This window comes from Enhydra lutris, unplaced genomic scaffold, assembly GCF_002288905.1.
Source record: "Enhydra lutris kenyoni isolate GAN:26980312 unplaced genomic scaffold, ASM228890v2 scaffoldscaffold34, whole genome shotgun sequence".
Lineage (NCBI taxonomy): Eukaryota > Metazoa > Chordata > Mammalia > Carnivora > Mustelidae > Enhydra > Enhydra lutris.
In genome coordinates, this window is record NW_019154118.1 from 19,053,804 (window position 1) to 19,075,148 (window position 21,345).

Here is a 21,345-nt window from a genome sequence, read left to right on the forward strand (position 1 = left end):
TTAGATTTTACTTTATGAGCTAGGCCTGTATTGCTATAAACTTTCCTCATAGAACTGTTTTTATTGTGTCTCAAAGATTTTGGACCATTGTTTCCATTTTCATTTGTCCACAAGTATTTTATTTCTTTGATTTCTTTGTTAGCCCATTGGTTATTTAGCAACATATTGTTTAGCCTTGACGTTTTTGCATTTTTGCATTTTCTTCTTGTAATTGATTTCTCATTTCATAACGTTTTCATCAGAAAAAACTCTCAATAGGATTTCAATCTTAAATTTACTAAAACTTGTTTTATGGCCTAACATGTGATCTGTAGAATGTCCCATGCACATTTGAAAGGAATACACATTCTGCTGTTTATGGATAAAATGTCCTGTATATATCTGTGAAGTCTATCTGGTCTAATGTATCACTCAATGCCCCTGTTTCTTTATTGAATTTTCTGTCTGAATTCTATATCCACTGATGTAAGGGGGGTGATCAAAGTCCCCTTCTAGTATTGTTACAGTTTCTCAATCTGTAAATTTTTATTTTATGCTTTTAGGTGCTCCTACAGTAGGTGCATGGATATTTACAGTTGATACATCCTTTTGTTAGAGTAATCCTTTTATCAATATGTAATACCCTTCTTTATCTCTGGTTAGTTTTCAAGTCTATTTTGTTGGCTATAAGTTGTGCTACCACAGCTTTTTCTTTTTTTACCTTTTTGCTTCCATTTGCATGGAATATTTTTTTCCAGCCCTTACGGTTTCTGTCTGCATATGGCTTTAGGTCTGAAGGGAGTCTCATGTAGGCAGCATATAGATGGATCTTGTTTGGTTTTTGTGTGTGTGTGTGTTTTTTTCTTGTTTGTTTTTTTACTCATTGTCCTACACTGTCTTTTAATTGGAGCATTTAGAGGATTTATACTTTGAGTAACTCTTGATAGGTGTATATATATGACATTACTGGCTTTTTGTTTTGTTTTTCTTTTTGCAGTTCTGTTGCTTTCTTCTCTTGCTCTCTTGAGTTTTGATGCTGGGATTACATTCTCATTTTTTGTGTATCAATAAGTCTTTGATTTATGATTAGCATGGGGTTCATATGTAGTATCTCATATGTACAGCAATTGATAGTAAGTTGATGGTCACTTAAATTTGAGCACATTCTAAAAACACATTTTTACTGCTTCCTCCATGTTTTATGTATGATGTCATTTTACATCTTTTTTATTTTTGTATTCCTTGATCAGCTTTTATAGATATAATTGATTTTACTACTTTTATGTTTCAATCTCCATACTAGCTTTGTAAATAATTATTCTACATTTACTCTGTTTACTTTTACCAGTGAAATTTTTTCTTCTCATAATTTTCTTCTAGTTATGGCCTTTTCTTTCCATTAAAAAAAATTCTCCCGAACATTTCTTGAAAGGCCAGTTTAGTGATGAACTCCTTTAACTTTAGTTCATCTGGAAAACTCTTTATGTCTCCTTTTAATCCTGAATGATAATCTGGCAGAGTATTCTTTGTTGAATGTTTCTTCCTTTGAACACTTTAATTATGTCATGCCATTCTCTTCTGGCCTGCAAAGTTTCTGTTGAAAAATCAGCTCATAGCCTTATGGAATTTCTCTTGTACATTACTAGCTTCATTTCTCTTGCTGCTTTTAAGACTCTGTCTTTATCTTTGATTTTGCTTTTTAAATTGTTGTGTGTCTTGGTATGGACCTTGGGTTCATCTTGTTTGGGGCTCACCTACTTTGAATCCAGATGTCTGTTACCTTCCCCCAGATTAGGGAAGTTAAAAGTCATTATGTCTTTAGGTTTTCCGCCCCCTTCCCTCTCTCTCTGTCTCCACTTGGAATATAGTAACATTCACATTATACTTGATGATGTCACACAGTCTCTTACAGTATTTTTACTATTTATTTATTTATTATCTTGCTGTTCAGCATGGTTGCTTTCCACTTTGTCTTCCACATCAGCGATCCATTCTTTAGCATCCTCTAATTTGCTGCTGATTCCCTTTGCTGTATATTTTATTTCAGTTATGTATTTTTTTTTAAGATTTTATTTATTTGACACACAGAGATCACCAGTAGGCAGAGAGACAGGCAGAGAGAGGAGGAAGCAGGCTCCCTGCTAAGCTCGATCCCAGGACCCTGAGATCATGACCTGAGCCAAAGACAGAGGCTTTAACCCACTGAGCCACTCAGGCCCCCAGTTATGTATTCTTTAGCTCTGACTGGTTACTTTCATGTTTTCTATCTCTTTGCTGAAGTTCTTACTGAGTTTATCAATCTTTCTTTCAAGTCCAGTGAATATTTTTATGACCATGAGTTTGAACTTTTTATCAGGCATATTGCTTATCTTTGTTTCATTTATCTCCTTTTTTGTGATTTTTTTTTTCTTATTCTTCATTTGGAATATAGTCCTCTGTTTCTTCATTTTGTTTCTCTTTCTCTGTTTGTTTCTATGTATTAGGTCAGCTATCTCTCCTGGTCTTGGAAAATAATGGCCTTATATAGAAGGATTTCTGTGGTGCTCTGTAGTATAATCTCCTTTGGTCACCAGAGCCAGGCCCTCCATGGGTTTCCCCTGTGTAGGCTACATGTGACATCCTGTTATGGCTGAGCCATAATTACTATAGGCATGTTGGTGGTTTAAGCTTATCCTCAGCCCAACTTGCTATAACGACCCACTTTGCTTATTGTGGGAACACTGGTGGGCCAGGTTTGCCACCTGTGGGCCTAGAAGACTCAGCTACAGACCCACTGGTGCGTGGGACCAGCCCTCAGCTCACCTGTCTGCTATTAGCCACTGTGACAGTTATGGAGGCATCAAAGAGCAGGGCACAGGATTCTCTGCACAGGCAGCTGAGAGGTCCAGCTGCAGGAAATGTGGGATGCCAGTATGTGTGCTTAGTTTCCCCACTCTTCAGTGCAGGAGGGGCTGCCCACTGGATGTAGCTCAGAGGGATGCCTGTTGGGGCAAGCAGGTTGGGTGAGACAGGTTTGCAGGGGAATGCTGGGATGGGTCACGAGGTGCTAGCAAGGGATGGAAAGTGTTAGAACTGGCTCCGGTAAGCATTTGGCCATGCAGCCTGGGGGAGGGTAAGAAAAATGGCACCTACCAGCACTTTCATTCCTGTAGAAAGCTCTGACAGATCCCTGCCCCACTCCAGTAGTACACATCCTAAAATTAGTAATAAATCTCCTTCACATATACCCCAGACACTTCTCAAACTGCTATTCCTGTACTATGTCTCAGGCTGTTATCTAGTGGCTAGCTCTTTAAGTGATGGGACTCCATTTCCTATTGCCTTCTGGCTCTCCTGGAGTTAAATCCTGATGATTTTCAAAGCCCGATGTTACAGACACTGGTCTTCCCATTGCAGATCTCTAAGATCAGGGATGTCCAATGTGGAGTCCGATTCTTTTGTTCCTCGGTGCTTGTGATATCCTTCCCATTTGTGGTCAGTTATGCAAGGGGTTGGTTTCCAGTGGCATCTTCACCCCTCCTACCTTTTTTGATGTGGCCTTCTCTCTACAACTAGCTGTGGAAGATCTCTTCTGCCAGTCTTCAGATGGTTTTCGGAGTTAGTTGCAGTACATATAGTTATTGCCTCATTATGTCCATGGGACGAGATGAACTCAGGGTCCTCCTAATCTACTATCTTTCCTCTCTCAAGAATCAGGTCATTTAGATATTTTTCCACTTAAACAGCGTATCCTTTTTGTCATCTACCTGCATTGTTGGGATTTGTGGTATAAATTTAAGAATTTAAATTCATGCATATTGAATTATATCAGGTTTATAAATGGCTCAAAAAATAATAAATTTGGCATTATCTTCTAAGGAACTTCCTGATATTACTAGAAATTATGGTTCAGGAAATACGGAAAGCATAGAAGTGTTAAGAGAACTCAAGTTGTCTTCAGTCTAAGAACTTCCTTTGGTGTAAAAGTTGGGCATGGATGATGACTGCCATGGCAGAGAGAAGGGATCTGTCTTTTTCATAAACTGTGAGCTTTCAGTGGGCTCATGATTTATTTATATGTTCTCCACAGGGTTTTGTAAAGTTCTTTGCATACAGTCGGTCCTCAGTAAACATTTGCTGAATACTTGAAAAATGGGCAATAGGTAAATGCTTACACCATTGAATGCTAGAACGAGAGGCATTTGCTTTTTCTGAACTTCACTTTATTTCCAGTATAGCAGGAACATCGCTTTTGTGAGTGAGATGGCTTTGTATTGACCACTGAATTTCCTGTGATAAAACTGAAAATATCCACAGAAATTGCTAGTTCATAGAACTTTAATCAAGATGGTTTGGCTGAAACATTGAGAAGCCACTGAAGAAATTTTCTAACTCAGTAGCTTATCTGAGACATTTTCACATTACCCAATTATTGAATCATCAGGAATAAATCTTAAGTTTAAATCAAAATAACCTGTACATTTTGAGAGTAGGCAGCTGAAATTAAGGGTTCCTTAGACTTTTAGATCTGACTCAAGGTGAAAATTCATTAAAATTTATATGAAAATAATTTCTAAGAATAAAATCCTTCCGGCAAAACCCAAGATGATTGGTACTCTTTATCCCAAGAAATGAAAAATTAAAATGGTTAATGTCAATTTTCTCAGAGTGAGAATGTCTTTTAGATTGATAAATTGTGAACACAGCAAGCAACTGCACAATAGACCTACTGTTACATGGTAAGATCTCAATGGAGGTAAAGTTCCTCGTCATTTCCTCTCCTACATTTGACCTTCAAAAAATGGGAAAATAAATTAGCCTGATATCTGCCCAGATATTAAAATAAAAATCAGTGGCTTAGAGAGATTGAGACACTCAACTCTCTGCATTTTTTTTCCTTTTTTCTTTACCTTTACCTTGATATGTTTAAGACATTCTGAGAAAGTAAATGGGTCAGGATTCTGGAAAACTGTTCTCTTGGTAATAGCAGGGATCCAAAGATCCAGAAAGAGACATGTGCAATGGGGACATGTTGGTTAAGAGGCATAAACTCTGAGTTATAAGATAACTAAGCTCTGGGGATCTAATGTATGGCATGGTAACTATAGTTAATGTATTATAGGCTTGAAATTGGCTGAGAAAGCAAATCTTAGGTGTTGTTATAACACACTGAGGCACCTGGCTGGCTCAGCTGGTAGAGCATGTGACTCTTGATCTCAGGGTTGTAAATCTGAGCTCCATGTTGGTTATAGAGATTACTTAAAAATAAAAAAAAATTTAAAAAGTATAAAAATACTAACTATGTGAGGTGATGGATATGTTACTCAGCTTGACTATGGTAACCATTTCACAGTGTATATTTATATCAAAATATATACCTTAATGTGTATCATTTTTGTCAATCACACCTCAATAAAGCTGGGAAAAAATAGTTCTGGGTGAGGTCCAAGAATTTGGATTTCTAACAAACTTTCAAGTGAAGTTGAAGCTAATCCAAGGACATTACTTTGAGAGCCTTGTCCTAAATTCTTATATTCCTCTTCTTTATTTTATCCCACCTAAAAACATCTTCTGTGCTGGCTGTTTTATTCTCCTAGGTAAAATACTTCCATGACTTTCCATTATCTGCCTACTGTATTAGGACCAAGCTCCTTTGCTGGCTTACAACCTCCTATGAGCATTCACTTCTCCAGCCTCCTCCTCATGTACTCTCCACCTTCACAGGACACCCCCCCACCCCCAGAGGCTATTCTCTGTACTTTAGCATCTCCTTGAGAGTAGGACTTAGGTCACTTATGCATTATAATGTTTTAATTGTCTAGCACTGTGAGCTTCACCTCAAGATACAGGTCTTAGCAATTAAGATGGTGACTATATCTGGTCAACTGAATTCAATCCATCAACATAAAACCCATCTAGGGAAATGAAGGGCTTCCAGAGCCAGAGCGACAGAGACCTCCAAGAGGGACAAGGGAAGTAGTTTCCAAAATTGAGAAAGATTGCCTGAATCCCAGGCAAGTGAGAATAATATTCCACTCATCAAGGGCACCAGAGGACGGCAGAAGTGAGGGGCCAGGGTGTCTGGACGGTGACAGTTGGGTGGAGTGGCGGAGTCATGGAGACATGGCTATAGCCTCTTGAGGATAAAGTAGATTGGGATTCCAGTTCCAATTTGGTCATTTGCTTTGTGTAACTTACCTTGGCCAAGCTATTTAATGTGTCTGTGCTTAAATGTGAAATGAGCCTAATGGTCATTCCAGTGTTTCTACTAAGGATCCTATCAGACCTATCTTTGGCACAAGGTTAAAATTTGTCTCAATGGGGAACTTGGTTTCTGAAATTTGAAACATTCTTCCATGTCTATCCCAGGTAAGGTTGAAGTTGATAAAAGACGTCGATACCTGGCTGCCTTGTAAATCTGAATATTAAAACCAGACATTGGGACATTAAAAATAGGATTAAAGATAGGTATAAAGGCATTCATTTCAGTCTGTCTTCTCTTAGTATTAAGCATGCATATGTATATGTATATATATACATTTTGCATTTCAGTAGGGGATCTGTAATAAACCACGATAGAAACTGACAGATGAATTATCAACTAACTCTGTTTCTAGTATGAAGTCTTCTCATGTGGCAACCTGTGTTTATTTTCCCATCATGATTATCAATAAAACCCTTAAAATTAAAAAAAAATTAACTTTGAAGAAGTGAGTATTTGAGGAGGTAGCATCTGATTTGGTAGCCAGGCTTGAGAGAGAGAACACTTAGTGAGAAAATGTATTTATTATGTTAACAAATGAAAGAGAAACAGGCTTAGTCCTTGGACTTGTGGAAAGGAATGAGGTCATAGAACCTGACTTGGGCCTAAAAATGGGGTTTAGAATTTAATGAGAACTCTTGGGTATGGAATTATCTATGAATCCAACCATTCCTTATATATGCACTTTATCAGCTGTGAGGAAATTTACATCTCTGCTTCCACGCAGTGGTAGAAAAAACTAGACAGTTTGAATGAAGCAGGGAATCCCAAAGTAAATGTGTCTATTAGAAAGTAAAACAGGGTCAGGCATATTATTGTCATAAATAGAGCCCACTTTAGAAGCATAATTGGACCCAAAATACATGAAGCTGTGCCAGACCAGGAATTTGGGATTTCCTATGAACAGGCAGGAAAGTGTATAACGAGAGTTCTCCCAACCCAGGCTACAATGATGAGAATCTCAAGAGGGGGACATATGTGGCAAACAGGGAAAATGGAATCAGCCTTGGTAGATTCTTCCTGGAGAGTTAAGACATGGCCTTCGAAATGGGAAGTCCTCTTTGTCTGCATGATTATGTCCCCTTCTGTTATTAGTAAAGTCTTTTCTTTTTTTTTTCTAAAGTCCAGCCTGTTTTGTCTGAGCCATAGGATAAAGGAATTGTTCCATACCTTGGTCAGGAAATCAAAGAGTGAAGGTGACAGGGGTAAAGGGAAATCTTACAGAAATGTAGGGTCAGTTTTGCCCTGCACTCTGTCCTTGTATCATCATCATGTTTAAAATGGATTTGAATTTTAATTTCTAGGCTACTATGTTATCCTACTTGGTGTTCTGAACCCACATCACAAATAGAAGGCCTCTCTAGAGCAGCAACTACCAAACTATGGAATCAAAATATCTTAAAATGATCCATTAAACTGTTCCATGGTCAAATAATTATGAAGTTCTGCATTCTATCCCTACTTGAAGGGATAGATACTATAGTTACTGAAAAGGGGCTGCAAATAAACATACTTAATTATCTTCCCAGATTGCATTTCACTTATTTTTCCATTCAACAGTGGAGAATCTTCTGGGTGGTAGATATCACACTAGGCTGTGAGATAAAATGGTGACCCTCAATGGCTTCCTATCATGTATAGATGGCTTCTACGCTCTGCCTATACCTCTGACGTTCTCTCTCCTTTATTCATTGTATGGCAGCTCCAGTGGTTTCCTTCACAGTTCCTGGAACATTCCAGCATGCTCTTGCCTCTGTTCATAAACCCTCTCTTGGGGATGTTGTTTCCCCCCAAATTCACCTGGCTCACTTCCTCATTTCATTCAAGGTGCTGTTCAAGTGTCTCATTCTCAGGTTTGTATTCAAGACAGGCCTTACCTGGCCTCTTTTAAAATAGCATTCACCAGCGGTATGTGGGTGGCCCAGTCGGTTAAGCATCCAACTCTGGATTTCAGATCGGATCATGATCTCAGGGTGGTGAGGTCGAACCCTGTGTCATGCTCCATGTTGAGTGTGGAGTCTGCTTAAGATTCTCTTTATCTCTCCCTTAGCCCCCCACCTCTCACCCCTGCATGTGTTCTCTTTCTCCCTTTCTCTCTAAAAAATTAAAAAAAAAAAAAGAAAAAGAAATAGCATTCATCTTTACATTAAAATTCTTTATTCTGGTGACTTTGTTACAAACCTGTTTGTTGTCTTTTTATCCCACTAGGCTGTTGAATTCCAAAAACCTACAGCTATGCCTGGAAGATAGAAAGTCCTAACTATTGATAAATTGAATAAATAAATGTTGAAAAAAATAGTTATGATTATTGCCTCACAGAGCTTATAGTTCAGAAGATTAAAAAATGTTTGAAATTTAATGGTATGATGAGTGTTGTCATTGGGGTTATAAAGTGCCAGAGCTGAGAAGCAGCATGGTCTGCTCATGAAATAGAAGTTGAGTTTACCTGCCAAAGCAAGGCTGTGTAAGGGTGAGATGACAGGCTTCAGAACTGGGCAAGTCTTTGTAAACATTAAAGAGTCTGGATTTCCTCCCTAGAGCAATGAGATCATACAACAGGTTTTAAGCAAGGAAAAGTCATCTAGATTTTGGAAACATTAGTCAGGGTGCAGTGTGGAAAGTAGATTAAAGGAAACAAGACTGTGGCCAAGGAAATCAGCTCTGGAGATTGTTGAGATAATCTAATGGAGGTATGAGGGTAGTTCATACGATGATGGAGGCAACAGCAATGGAGAGAAATGGCGGAGTTCAGGAGCTATATGGGAGATAAAATTCATAGGATTTGGTGATTTAATGTACAAAGTGAAGCAATTAAAGAATGATACCATTCTCACCCCCTCTTTTCTTTTTTTTTTATGTAGTATCTTTAATATCCTGCAGGATTGGTGTTCCATGGACTATGTTATAGAAACACAGTCTCTAAAAAATTACCAGATCTAGAAGTATTACAAACCATAGAGAACTATGGGCAGATGTAAAGTGCATCATTGGTTATACTCCTTAAAATGACAGGTGAAGAGATGACCTGTATGGGGCCCTGTGAGCGTCCTAGCTGCTGAACGGACTCTGAGGAGTAGGGGGATTTATAACCCAATCAACATTCATTGATCTAAGGGAGCTTGATTGGGAAAAGTTTCTAGGCAGGACTGGTCTGAACACAAGCCTCCCTCTTTGTCTATAAGGCCTGTTTACCTGTGGAAAAGACTTTTTTTCTTCCTAAGATAGAAAATGTTTCCATTGCTGGGGATCCTGTGGTCAGGGCCTCACAGGGAACATGTGGAGGCCTCATGCAGTAGAAGGCTTCTTGGTCTCGATAATCCAGATATTTCCAAAAATTCAGCACTTGAGTTTAGGGTCAGACCACACTCAGAGGATCCAGGAAGTGTCACTGTCAAAGTGGCCTGTGAAGGTCACTCTGTCATGGCCTTGGTTCCCTGCCCTCCCAAGAGCTGATCCCCCTCACTGGGATGGATGAGCAGGAGAGACAGAAAGACATGACCCTCCCAGAACAAAGTGACACTGACTAGGTACTGTTGTTGAAGTCTGTCACCTTTCCTGAAGCACCCGCCTTCAGGGCTGGAGAGGACATCCTGGCCCTCAGGACATCCCCACCATATTCCTTCCTGTATCCCAAATGGTCCCTCACCTCCAGCAGGATGTCTAGCGGATGCCCCCTGCAGTAGGCATCTTGAGGGGAGAAGATGGTGGTTGTGCTGGGTGTGGCACTGGTGATGGGGTTCCCATTGGTGAAAGGTCTGCGTGGGCTCAGCTGCTCTAGTTTCTCCATGATTTCTTTTATTCTCAGCTCAGTCTCTGTTAGTGAAACTGCTGAATCCAGTGGTACTTCAAAGGGTAAGGACTTTCTGAACATATTCTACTGCTTCAGGAGAGTAGGGATTCTCAAATTGAGCAAGAACTGAAGTGTTCGGCGAAAAGGGGTATATATATTATCAACAAATAATATGGCTTCTTTTCAGTATAAATTATTATGGTCTGGGTTGTACACATTTCAGTAGATATAATCACATATCAAAACGGTTTTCAGATTTGGAATCCTAAGAATCCATGAAATGTGACTTCCTCTGCTGCCAACAGATGCTTTCGTTTTGAAAGTCACTGGCTTAAAATTAATTATATAAAATAAAGATACAGTATTTTTGTGATGTTCATTGAAACTAAACTGCACCTTTCATCAAAAGAGCCCTGTGGGTCTCACTTCCCTGAAGTGGGAGTTTGGGTGCTGAGGAAACTACCAGCTGAGCCCACATGTGTGGGTTTGTATCCCGTTTTGTTCATTAGGTCATGGTCTACATATTCTTACTTCAATACACCACTCCAGCTTCTCCACACACAAAGCATATGAGTTACATAGAGTGCTCCCAACAATATAGAGACAGATATTTGATCAAATGAAATAGGTTTAGTTGACAATGTCATTGTATTCACCTGGACAGCAAGGTAACTGGAGGTAATGTCATCACCAGTTTAAAATCTGTTCAGGAGTCTCCCAAGTCCCATAGAGGTACATTTAACCATGGCCTAAAATGACATGGGTGAAGTCACACTTGGAAACCTACCCCTGTTTATTTGTTAAATGGCTTGTTTTTGTTTTTGTTTTGCTTTGTTTTACTTTTCAAGTTGACTGCTTTTTTTTTTTTTAACTGAAAATGGCTCTATCATTTTTATTGAAGTGTAACATACAGTGTTATATGTTAGTTTCAGGTGTACAATATAATGATTCAATAATTCTATACATTTCTCTGTGCTTATCAAAATAAGTGTAGTCTTAATCCCTTTTATCTGTTTTACCTATCTTACCTACTTCCCTCCTGGAAACCACCAGTTTGTTCTACATATTTAAACATAGGGTTTTCCATTTTTGTTTTTGTCTCTTTTTTCATTGCTGGTCTTAAATTCCACATAACCCCTTACACCTGTCAGAATGGCTAAAACGAAAATCGCAAATGTTAAGTGTTGGTGAGGATGCCTGATGCACTGTTGGTGGGCATACAAATTTGTACAGCCACTGTGGAAAACAGTATGGACTCTTTCCATCATTTAGCTGTTGTTGCTAATGCTGCCTTAAGGGTAGTGTGCATGTATCTCTTTGATGCAGGGTTTTTTGGATAAATGCCTAGTAGTGCAATTGCTGGGTCATAGGGTAGCTCTATTATTAACTTTTTGAGGAACCTCCATACTGTTTTCCACAGTGACTGTGCTAATTTGCATTCCCACCGAGAGTGTAAGAGGGTTCAAGTTTCCTCAAAATATTAAAAATAGTATTACCTTATGGTCCAGTATTTCCACTACTGGGTTTTAATGAAAGAAAATGAAAACACTAATTCAAAAACATATATATGCACCCCTATATTTGTTGCAGCATTTTTTACAATACCAAGATATACAAGTAACTCAAGTGTTCATCCATAGGTGAATCGATAAAGATGTGGTATGTATATAATATATGTAACCTTTATCCATTCATCTGTGGATATATGTGTGTGTGTGTGTATACACACATATATATAATGGGATATTACTTCACCATGAAAAAATGAGATCTTGCCATTTACAACAATATGGATGGAGCTAGAAGGTATAATGCTAAATGAAATAAGTCAGAGGATGACACCATATGATTTCACTCATAGGATTTAAGAAATAAATGAAATTGAGTGCTTTGTAATATTTACACAGAAAGTCTTAAAGTCCAGGTATACTATTTCCTCTCATAATTGTTATCAAAAACTTTTCTGGAATAAGATATTTAGTTATGCCAAAAAAAAATCGTATAACCCCTCCTATATTATACCCTCTTAATTAGTTGCCTGAAAGAAAGATTCATACAAAATCCATCTTCCAATTGATGAGCAAATAGCTGTGTGTTCCCCAAGATTGCCCTTGGATGTCTGTCATCGATTTAAATATTTTTCATTAAATTATAAAATGTTATTAAAAACATTTACAAATTCAACAGATGAAAATGGAGACTTACACTGGTACTAAAATAAAAGTAATTTAAAATAGTATTTCAACTGCATTTCCCCTCAAATAATTTTTTCACTAATATATTTCTTCTTAATGCTCTATTGGCTTTGTCCATTTTTTAATTTCCATGTCAATGTTTTCAATTTCTGAGTTGACAGTTCTTTATATAACAAACATCTTAACATTCAGTCTCTCAATTTTGCAGAAAATATTTGATTAATTGCTTGACATTTTAGAAGGGTTTAATATTTACAGTTAAAGCACTGAACAATTCCTTTGTGACATATTTCTATTGCCTCTAATCTTAGACTGTTCTCCACATTTTCATTTCTAAATATTTAATTTTATTTTAATATTTCTGTGATTGAACTTTTTATTCTTTTGTATACCTAGATTCAACCCAGTGGATAGAAAAGTCTGCTCTACTCATTATTATGATAAAGATACTCTCTGCCCTCTTACTGATCTTAATAATTTTAATTTAATTATTGCTAATTAATTACGAAAGGAAGACACACAATTACCATTTGCAGCCAATATGATTATATCCCCAGGAAAGCCAGTCTAGTGAGAGGAACAAACATGTAAACTTACTACAAAAAAGTAAATAACTTGAATGATACACAAGCAAAATTTCATGGGTACCTAAAATACAGTAGCAAATTTGGCCTGGGATAGTTAAGAGTGGCTTCATGGGGGTGGGGAATGGAATAGAAGTTATAGTTCAATATATGTGAAAAATATATGATGAATATATCAATATATGTGAATGTGGTGTTTCCATGTGAAGTGATGAGAAAGGTCTGGAAAAAGATACTGGTGATGATTACGTAATCTTATAAACATAATTAATTTCATTGCTTTGTACACTTCAGTGGTTAAAATAGAAAACTTTTATGTTATCTATAACCACAATGTTTATAATTAATAATGTAATGTGCCAAAATCCATTGAATTACAGATTTTAAATGGGTGAATTATGAGGCAGGTAAATTTTGTATCAATAAAGTTGTTTTTTTTTTTCCTTGAAAGAATGGCTGTACAGGGCTGATGATATTTGATTCTCAAAAGATCGGAAGACGATTACCAGATAGGAGGGGAAAAAAAATCTTTTTTAGATAAGAAAAGCTATCTTTGGTATGGGGATTTTTCTTTTCAGAAAATGTTATTTTCACTATATTTCTGTAAACCATGTTCATAAGTCCAGAGCCATTAACCTTCTTGTAAGCACAAATTTTGAGTCCGGAAAGTGACTAGTGTCCAAAAAAGACCCTAACCTAAATATTTTAAGATTTAAGGGCCTGGAGAAGCTCTGCGGAGCAAACTTAATAAAGACAGTCATCCATCTTCGTTTCCTTGTGTCTGACATACGCTGTCATTGATAATAACTAGGCAATTCCGCTCCCGGATCTTTTTGTAATAAGAAATATCCTACAGTTCTTCCATTAGAAAGATCCACGTAATAACCAAATTAAAGAAGAGTCTAGGCTAGGGCGCCTGGGTGGCTCAGCCAGTTAAAGGACTGCGGTGGGCTCAGGTCATGACCCCAGGGTCCTGGGATGGATCAGGTCCAGCTTCCTGCTCAGTGGGGAGTCTGCCTCTCCCGCTCTCTCTCTCTCTGCCCTTCTCCCCCACTCATGCTCTTTCTTTCTCTCTCTCTCTCAAATAAATGAGTAAAATCTTTAAAAAAAAAAAAAAAAAGGAGTCTAGGGACACGTGGATGTTTCTGTTGGTTAAGCATCTGTCTTTGGCTCAGGTCATGATCCCAGATCGAGTCCTGCATCGGGCTCCTTGCTCAGCAGAGAGTCTGCTTCTCCCTCTCCTCTGCCTGCAGCTACCCTACGTGTGCACTCTTTCTCACTGTCTCTCTCTCTCTGTCAAATAAATCTTTTTTTTTTTTTGAAGATTTTATTTATTTATTTGACAGAGATCACAAGTAGGCAGAGAAGCAGGCTCCCTGCTGAGCAGAGAGCCCGATGTGGGGCTCCATCCCAGGACCCTGAGATCATGATCTGAGCCAAAGGCAGAGGCTTTAATGCACTGAGTCACCCAGGCGCCCCTCAAATAAATAAATCTTAATAAATAAATAAAATAAAATAAATAAAATAAAATAAAGAGTCTAGGCTAATAGGTGATGAAGACATTCTGGATGATTTTTAAGAATTGTAACTTTTTTTTTTTAAAGATTTTATTTATTTGACAGTCAGAAATCACAAGTAGGCAGAGAAGCAGGTAGAGATGGAGGGGGAAGCAGGCTCCCCACTGAGCAGGGAGCCTGATGTGGGGCTCGATCCCAGGACCCCGGGATCATGACCCGAGCCAAAGGCAGAGGCTTTAACCCACTGAGCCACCCAGGCGCCCCGTACCTTTTTTTTTTAATTGAAGTATAATCAACATACAGTGTTGTATCAGTTTCAAATGTACAATATAATAATTTAACCCTCTGTACATTACTCAGGCCTCATCACCGTAACTTTGCTCCTAATCCTGTTTTATTTCACTCATCCCCTCACTCCTCTCTCCTCTGGCAACCACAAGTTTGTTCTCTGTATTGAAAAGTCCATATTTTTTGTCTCTTCTCTTCATTTGTTTTGTCTCTTAAATTCCACATATGAATGAAACCATATGGTATGTGTCCTTGTCTAATTTACTTCATTGAGCATTATGCCCTCGGGGCTCATCCGAGCCATTGCAAATGGTAAGATCTCATTCCTTTTTATATATTTTATTCCATTTTATATTCCATTATAAAGTATACATGCACACCATTACTTATGGTGCATATATACACTCATACACACACACATCCCCACACCCCACATCTTCTTTATCCATCCATTGATGGACAGTTGGGTTACCTCTGTATCTTGGCTATTGTAACTAACATGACAATAGACATAGGGGTGCATATATATATTTTGCTAGTGTGTTCAAAGAAGAATGGTAACTTATTAAAATGGAACTTCCAGAACAAAGTGTTCATCTGGTTACTCAGGACTAACATATTTGTCCTTGAGTCTGTTAAAATTCTTGCCTTTACCACTCATTTCCCAACACTGGGTCCTAAATGACTAAGGGAAAAACTCTGAAGTTGAAGAGTTCAGATCTCTTCCACTAGCCAGCAGTCATGCCTGAAATCCAGCTAAGTATTACCAGTGAGTGAGAAAGCCAAGGATTCAGAATAGGCCACTTACGACATCAGATATCCCAAGAAAATATGGATTTTTCCTTCAACACCAACACAATGATTACATGCTCCAGTAAAAACAGGGAGTCACGGTTCTTGGTATCACCATTTATTACCTCTGTAATAATGCATTCGACAAAACTTCATTTCCTCATTGTTAAAGCAGAGTTCTTTACACATGGGACATTGACATTGAAACAAAATAAAAGAATACATCTATTTAATTCCAGATGCGCCCTACAAATTACAAATCACTGGATCATCTTTTAAATCTTTTTCTGGGGTGCCTGGTTGGCTTGGTGGGTTAAGCCTCTCTATCTTCAGCTCAGGTCATGATCCCAGGGTCCTGGGATCGAGCCCTACATCAGGCTCTCTGCTCAGCAGGGAGCCTGCTTCCCTTCCTCTTTCTGCCTACGTGTGATCTCTGTCAAATAAATAAATAAAATCTTTTAAAGAAATAAATCTCTTTTTCCTTTGGCCCATTTTTTATTGTGTTAAAATATGCATGACATAAAATTTACCATTACAACTATTTTAAGCATACAACTTAGTCCCATGAAGTACGTTAAGCAATATATTGTTATTTTAAGATATTTTCACTTTTTATTATGGATTTTAAAAGCATACAGAAGCATAGAGAAGTGTAAGCACACTCAGTTCTGCAACATAGCCATCACTCAGTTTCAGAAGCCAAATGCGTCTGGGTCCCCAGAATCAATCCCACTTAATCACCATGGATGATTCTTCTAGTGCATTGTTGAATGCGGTTTGCTAATACTCTGTTGAGAATTTTTGCATCTTGTTCACGTAGTTTTCTTTCTTTCTTTTTTTTTTTTTTGGTAGTGTGTTTGCCTGGTTTGGGTTTCTCTTGTTATCAGGGAAGTGATAGTCTTTCAGAACGTAGTTAGAAGCTTTCCTTTTTCTTCTGTTTTTTTTGGGGGGGGATAGTTTGAGGAGATAAGTACTAACTAATTTTTAAGTGTTTGGTAGAATTTATCGGTGAACTCATCTGGTCTTGAAATCAATGTGAGTTTTTAATGATTGATTCCATTTCATTACTAGTAATTGATTTTAGATTTTTCTATTTCTTTCTGACTCTGATTTGGAGGATTGTATGTTGTGAGGAATTCAGCCCTTACTTCTACTTTGTCCACTTCGTTGTTATATGATGACCAAACCTATTTCATCTCTATTGCTATCCACTTCCTGCCCATCTCCCTCTTACTAGATTATTTCGAAGAAAATCATATTGTTTAATCTACAGATACTTCAGAATGGGTTATAAAAGATGAATACTTGTTTTTTTGTAAAAAACATAAACACAAACTATCACTTTACCCAAATACACAATAATTCCGTAAGGTTTGTGTACAAATTTCCCTTAGTGTTTCATAATTCATTTTTTCTTTTTATTGAAGTATAGTTGAACAATATATTTCAGATGTACAACATAGTAATTCAACAATTCTGTACATTACAAAATGGCTACCACTAGAAGTATGGTTACCATACTTATTATATGTCACCATATGATATGACATTATATGTCACCATACGTTATTAAACTATTAATAACTGTATTCTCCATGCTGTACTCTTCATCCTCATGACTTATTTTATAACCGGAAGTTTGTATATCTTAACTCCTTTACCCTTTTTGTCCATCCTTGACACCCCTCCTTTTGGAAACCACCAGTTTTCTGTATTTGTATCTATTTCAGTGGTATTTTTGTTTTGTTTGTTCACTTGTTTTTTATATTCTATATGAAGTAAAATCATATGGTATTTGTCTTTCCCTGTCTGCTTATTTTACTAAGCATAATATCTTTTAGGTCCTTCCATGTTTTCATGACTGGCAAGACTTCATTCTTTTTTAACAGCTGAGTAATATTCCTGTGTGTATGTGCGCGCACAGACGCATATCTTTATTCATTAATTTGTTGATGGACACTAAGTTGCTTCTATATCTTGGGTATTGTAAATAATGCTACACTAAACATTGGGGTGCATATATCTTCTTAAATAAATGTTTTGGGTAATAACTGGGTATTTGGGGATAACTGGGTTTTCCTTGGATAAAAACCCAGTAGTGGAATTGCTAAATCATATATTATTTCTCTTTTTAATTTTTTGAGTAACCTCCATACTGTTTTCCATAGTGGCTGCACCAATTTACCTTTCCACTAGCAGTGCACAAGAGTTCCCTTTTCTCCATATCCTCACCAACATATTTGTCTTTTTGATACTAGCCCTTTTGTCAAGTGCAAGGTGATATTTCATTGTGGTTTTGATTTGCATTTGCCTGATGATGAGTGATGTGGAGCATCTTTTCATGTGTCTGCTGGCCATCTGTGTGTCTTCTTTGGAAAAATGTCTATTGAGATTGTCAGCCTATTTTTTAATTGGATTAGTTCGGGAGAGATTGTCGAAGTTGTATAATTTTATACTCTTTGGATATGAACTCCTTCTTACATTATCAGTTACAAATATATTCTCGATTCAGTAGCTTGTCTTTTCATTTTGTTGATGGTTACCTTTGCTGTGCAAGAGGTTTTTACTTTGTTGTAGTCCCAATGGTTTATTTTTTTGTTTTTCTTGCCCTCACCGGCGGAGACATAGCCAGGAAAATGTTGCTAAAGCTGTGATTTCTTTGAGGAGTGTTATGGTTTTAGGTCTCACATTTATGTCTTTAATGCATTTTGAGTTTATTTTTCTGTATGGTGTAAGAAAGTGGTCCAGTTCCATTTCTTTAACACGTAGCTGCCCAGTTTTCCCAGCACCACTTCCTGGAGACTGTTGTCTTCCTGTATGGATCCTTGCCTCCATTTTTGTAGATTAATTGGCCATAGAAATGTGGATTTATTTCCGTCTCCTTATTCTGTTCCATTGATCTATGGGTCTATTTTTGTTTTAGTACTATAGTGTTTTGATTATTATAGCTATGTAGTATATCTTGAGATCTGGGATTGTGATACTTCTGGCTTCATTCTTCTTGCTCAAGATTGCTTTGGCTACTCAGGGCTTTTGTGGATCCATACAAATTTAATATTATTTCTTCTAGTCCTGTGAAAAATGCTATTGATATTTTGATAGGGATTCCATTGAAAGTGTAGATTGCTTTGGGTGGTATAGGTATTTTAACAATATTTTTCCAATTTCTTAGCATGGAATATCTTTTCATTAGTGTCCTCTTTAATTTCCCCATCCATGTTTTATAGTTTTTAGGGTACAGGTCCTTAATCTCTGTGGTTAAGTTTATATCTATAATTTTATTCTTTTTCATGCACTTATAAATGGGATTCCTAATTTGTTCCTGCTACTTTGTTAGTCGTATATAGAAATGCAACATATTTCTATATATTAATTTTGTATCTCACAACTTTACTGAATTCATTTATCACTTCCAGTAGTTTATTTGATGGTGTCTTCAGGGTTTTGGATGTACAGTATCATGTCATCTGGAGATAATGACTGTTTTACTTCTGCTCTTCCAACTTGGATGCCTGTTTCCCCTGTCTGTGAGGACTGAGGACCTGTGGCGAGGTCTTCTATTACCACGTGCAGCAAAAGTGGCAAAAGTTGACATCCTTTTCTCTTCCTGATCTGTTTTTCACCCTTAAGTATGATGTTAGCTGTGGGTTTGTCATATATGCCCATTATTAAGTTGAGGTATATTCTCTCTAAACTCATTTTGTTGTTGAGAATTTTTATCATGAATGGATATTGAATTTTGTCAAATGCTGTCACTGAAGCTATTGAAATCATCATAGGATTTTTGATCCTTCATTTTAATGTGGAATATCCTGTTGATTCATCTGTGGATATTGAACCCCACTTGATAGCTGTGAATGATCTTTATAGCAATTGTTGAATGCAGTTTGCTGATATTTTGTTGAGAATTTTTTGCATCTTGTTTATCAGAGATACTGGCCTGTAGTTTTGTTGTTGTTGTTGTTGTTTATAGTGTGTTTATCTGGTTTGAGTATCAGGGTTTGAGTATCACTATTTTTGGGGATAGTTTGAGAACAGATATTAATAAATATTAACTCTTTTTTTTTTTAAAGATTTTATTTATTTATTTGACAGACAGAGATCACAAGGAGGCAGAGAGGCAGGCAGAGAGAGAGGGGGAAGCAGGCTCTCCACTGAGCAGAGAGCCCGATGCGGGGCTCGATCCCAGGACCCTGAGATCATGACCTGAGCCGAAGGCAGAGGTTTAACCCACTGAGCCACCCAGGCGCCCAATATTAACTCTTTTTAAAATGATTGGTAGGCTTTATCTGCGAACTCATCTGGTCCTGGAATCAATATGAGTTTTTAGATTTTTCTATTTCTTTCTGACTCAGGTTTGGAGGATTATATGTTTTACCAATCCTATTTCATCTATATTGCTATCCAATATGGGATAATGAAGGAAGTGTCAGAGGCAAGAAGCATTGAAAGACATGATATTGAGTGATCCAGTCCAGATTCTGTGCCTTTTATCATGTTTCCAATATTCTCATTTTCATTTCTATCCTGACCCTAACTAGATTTATCAAATTTACATAAGGCAAGAACAGGTGTAGGCAGACCTGGGATATATATGCTGCATTTTGTTTTAACAAAAATACAATAGAACTAACTACTTAGTGTACAGTACTATGGAGTTTTTAAGATATATTTTATTTATTCATTTGACAGAAAGCCCAGGCCGGGGGAAGGGCAGAGAGACAAGGAGAAGCAGACTCCCCACCAAGAAGGGAGCCCAATGTGGGGCCTGATCCCAGGACCCCAGGTTCATGACCTGAGCCAAAGGCAGATGCCCAACCAGCTGAGCCAGCCAGGTGCACCTGTTCAGTTCTATGAGTTTTTTTTTTAATTTTTTTTTAAGATTTTATTTATTTATTTGACAGACAGAGATCACAAGTAGGCAGAGAGGCAGGCTGAGAGAGAGAGTAAGGGAAGCAGGTTCCCTGCTGAGCAGAGAGCCCGATGCAGGGTCTGATCCCAGGACCCTGGGATCATGACCTGAGCCGAAGGCAGAGGCTTTAACACACTGAGCCACCCAGGCGCCCAGTTCTATGAGTTTTAATATGGCTCTAGGTTTGTGGAAGCATAATCACAATTCAGACCAGGTCCATCATCCTGATAAACTGGTTCCCTTCTCCTCTGACCTTCAGCAACCACAGACCTATTCCCTGTAGCTGCAGTTTCACCCTTTCCAAAAATATCATACAGTTCCGGTCTGTAACCTTTTGAAACTGACATCTTTCCACCAGCATAATGCAGAAGATCTGTCATATGGTCGTAGGTCTCAATACGCATTTGTTTCTTTTGCTGAATGGCACTTCATTGTACGGATGTACCAGGTTTGTTTGTTTGTTTGTTTGTTTAACCCATTCACTCACTGAAGAACACTTACTTGTATCCAGCTTGGGGCAATTACGAGCACAGCCGCTTAAACATTCATGTATAGGTTTTTTGTGAATGTAAGTCCTCATTGCTCTATGGCAGTGGTTCACAATCGGGTAATTTTGTTCTTCAGGGAAACTTTGGCATTGCCTGGAGAACTTTTTTTTTTAAGATTTTATTTATTTATTTGACAAAGCGAGAAAGACCACAAGTAGGAAGAGAGGCAGAGAGAGAGAGGGAGAAGCAGGATCCCCGCTGAGCAGAGAGCCTGATGCGGGGCTCGATCCCAGAACCTTGGGATCATGACCCGAGCCGAAGGCAGAGGCTTAACCCACTGAGCCACCCAGGTGCCCCCTGGAGAACATTTTTGATTGTCACAACTAAAACAAGATTGGTGTTGTGGAAGGAAGAATTGCTAAGCATTTAATGGGTAGGAGTCAAAGTACATTATTTTACAATGGACAGGATAGCCCCACTCCCCCAAAGCTCGATTCATTGGCCTAAAACATCAATAATTCTACAGTGAGAGACTCTGTTCTACAGTTCATATATAAGA

At 37.9% G+C, this 21,345-nt stretch overlaps 1 pseudogene; it reads right to left on the reverse strand.

Moving 5' to 3' along the window:
* LOC111154013 overlaps nt 1-21,345 on the reverse strand; it is a 42,779-nt pseudogene that overhangs the window by 7,754 nt on the left and 13,680 nt on the right.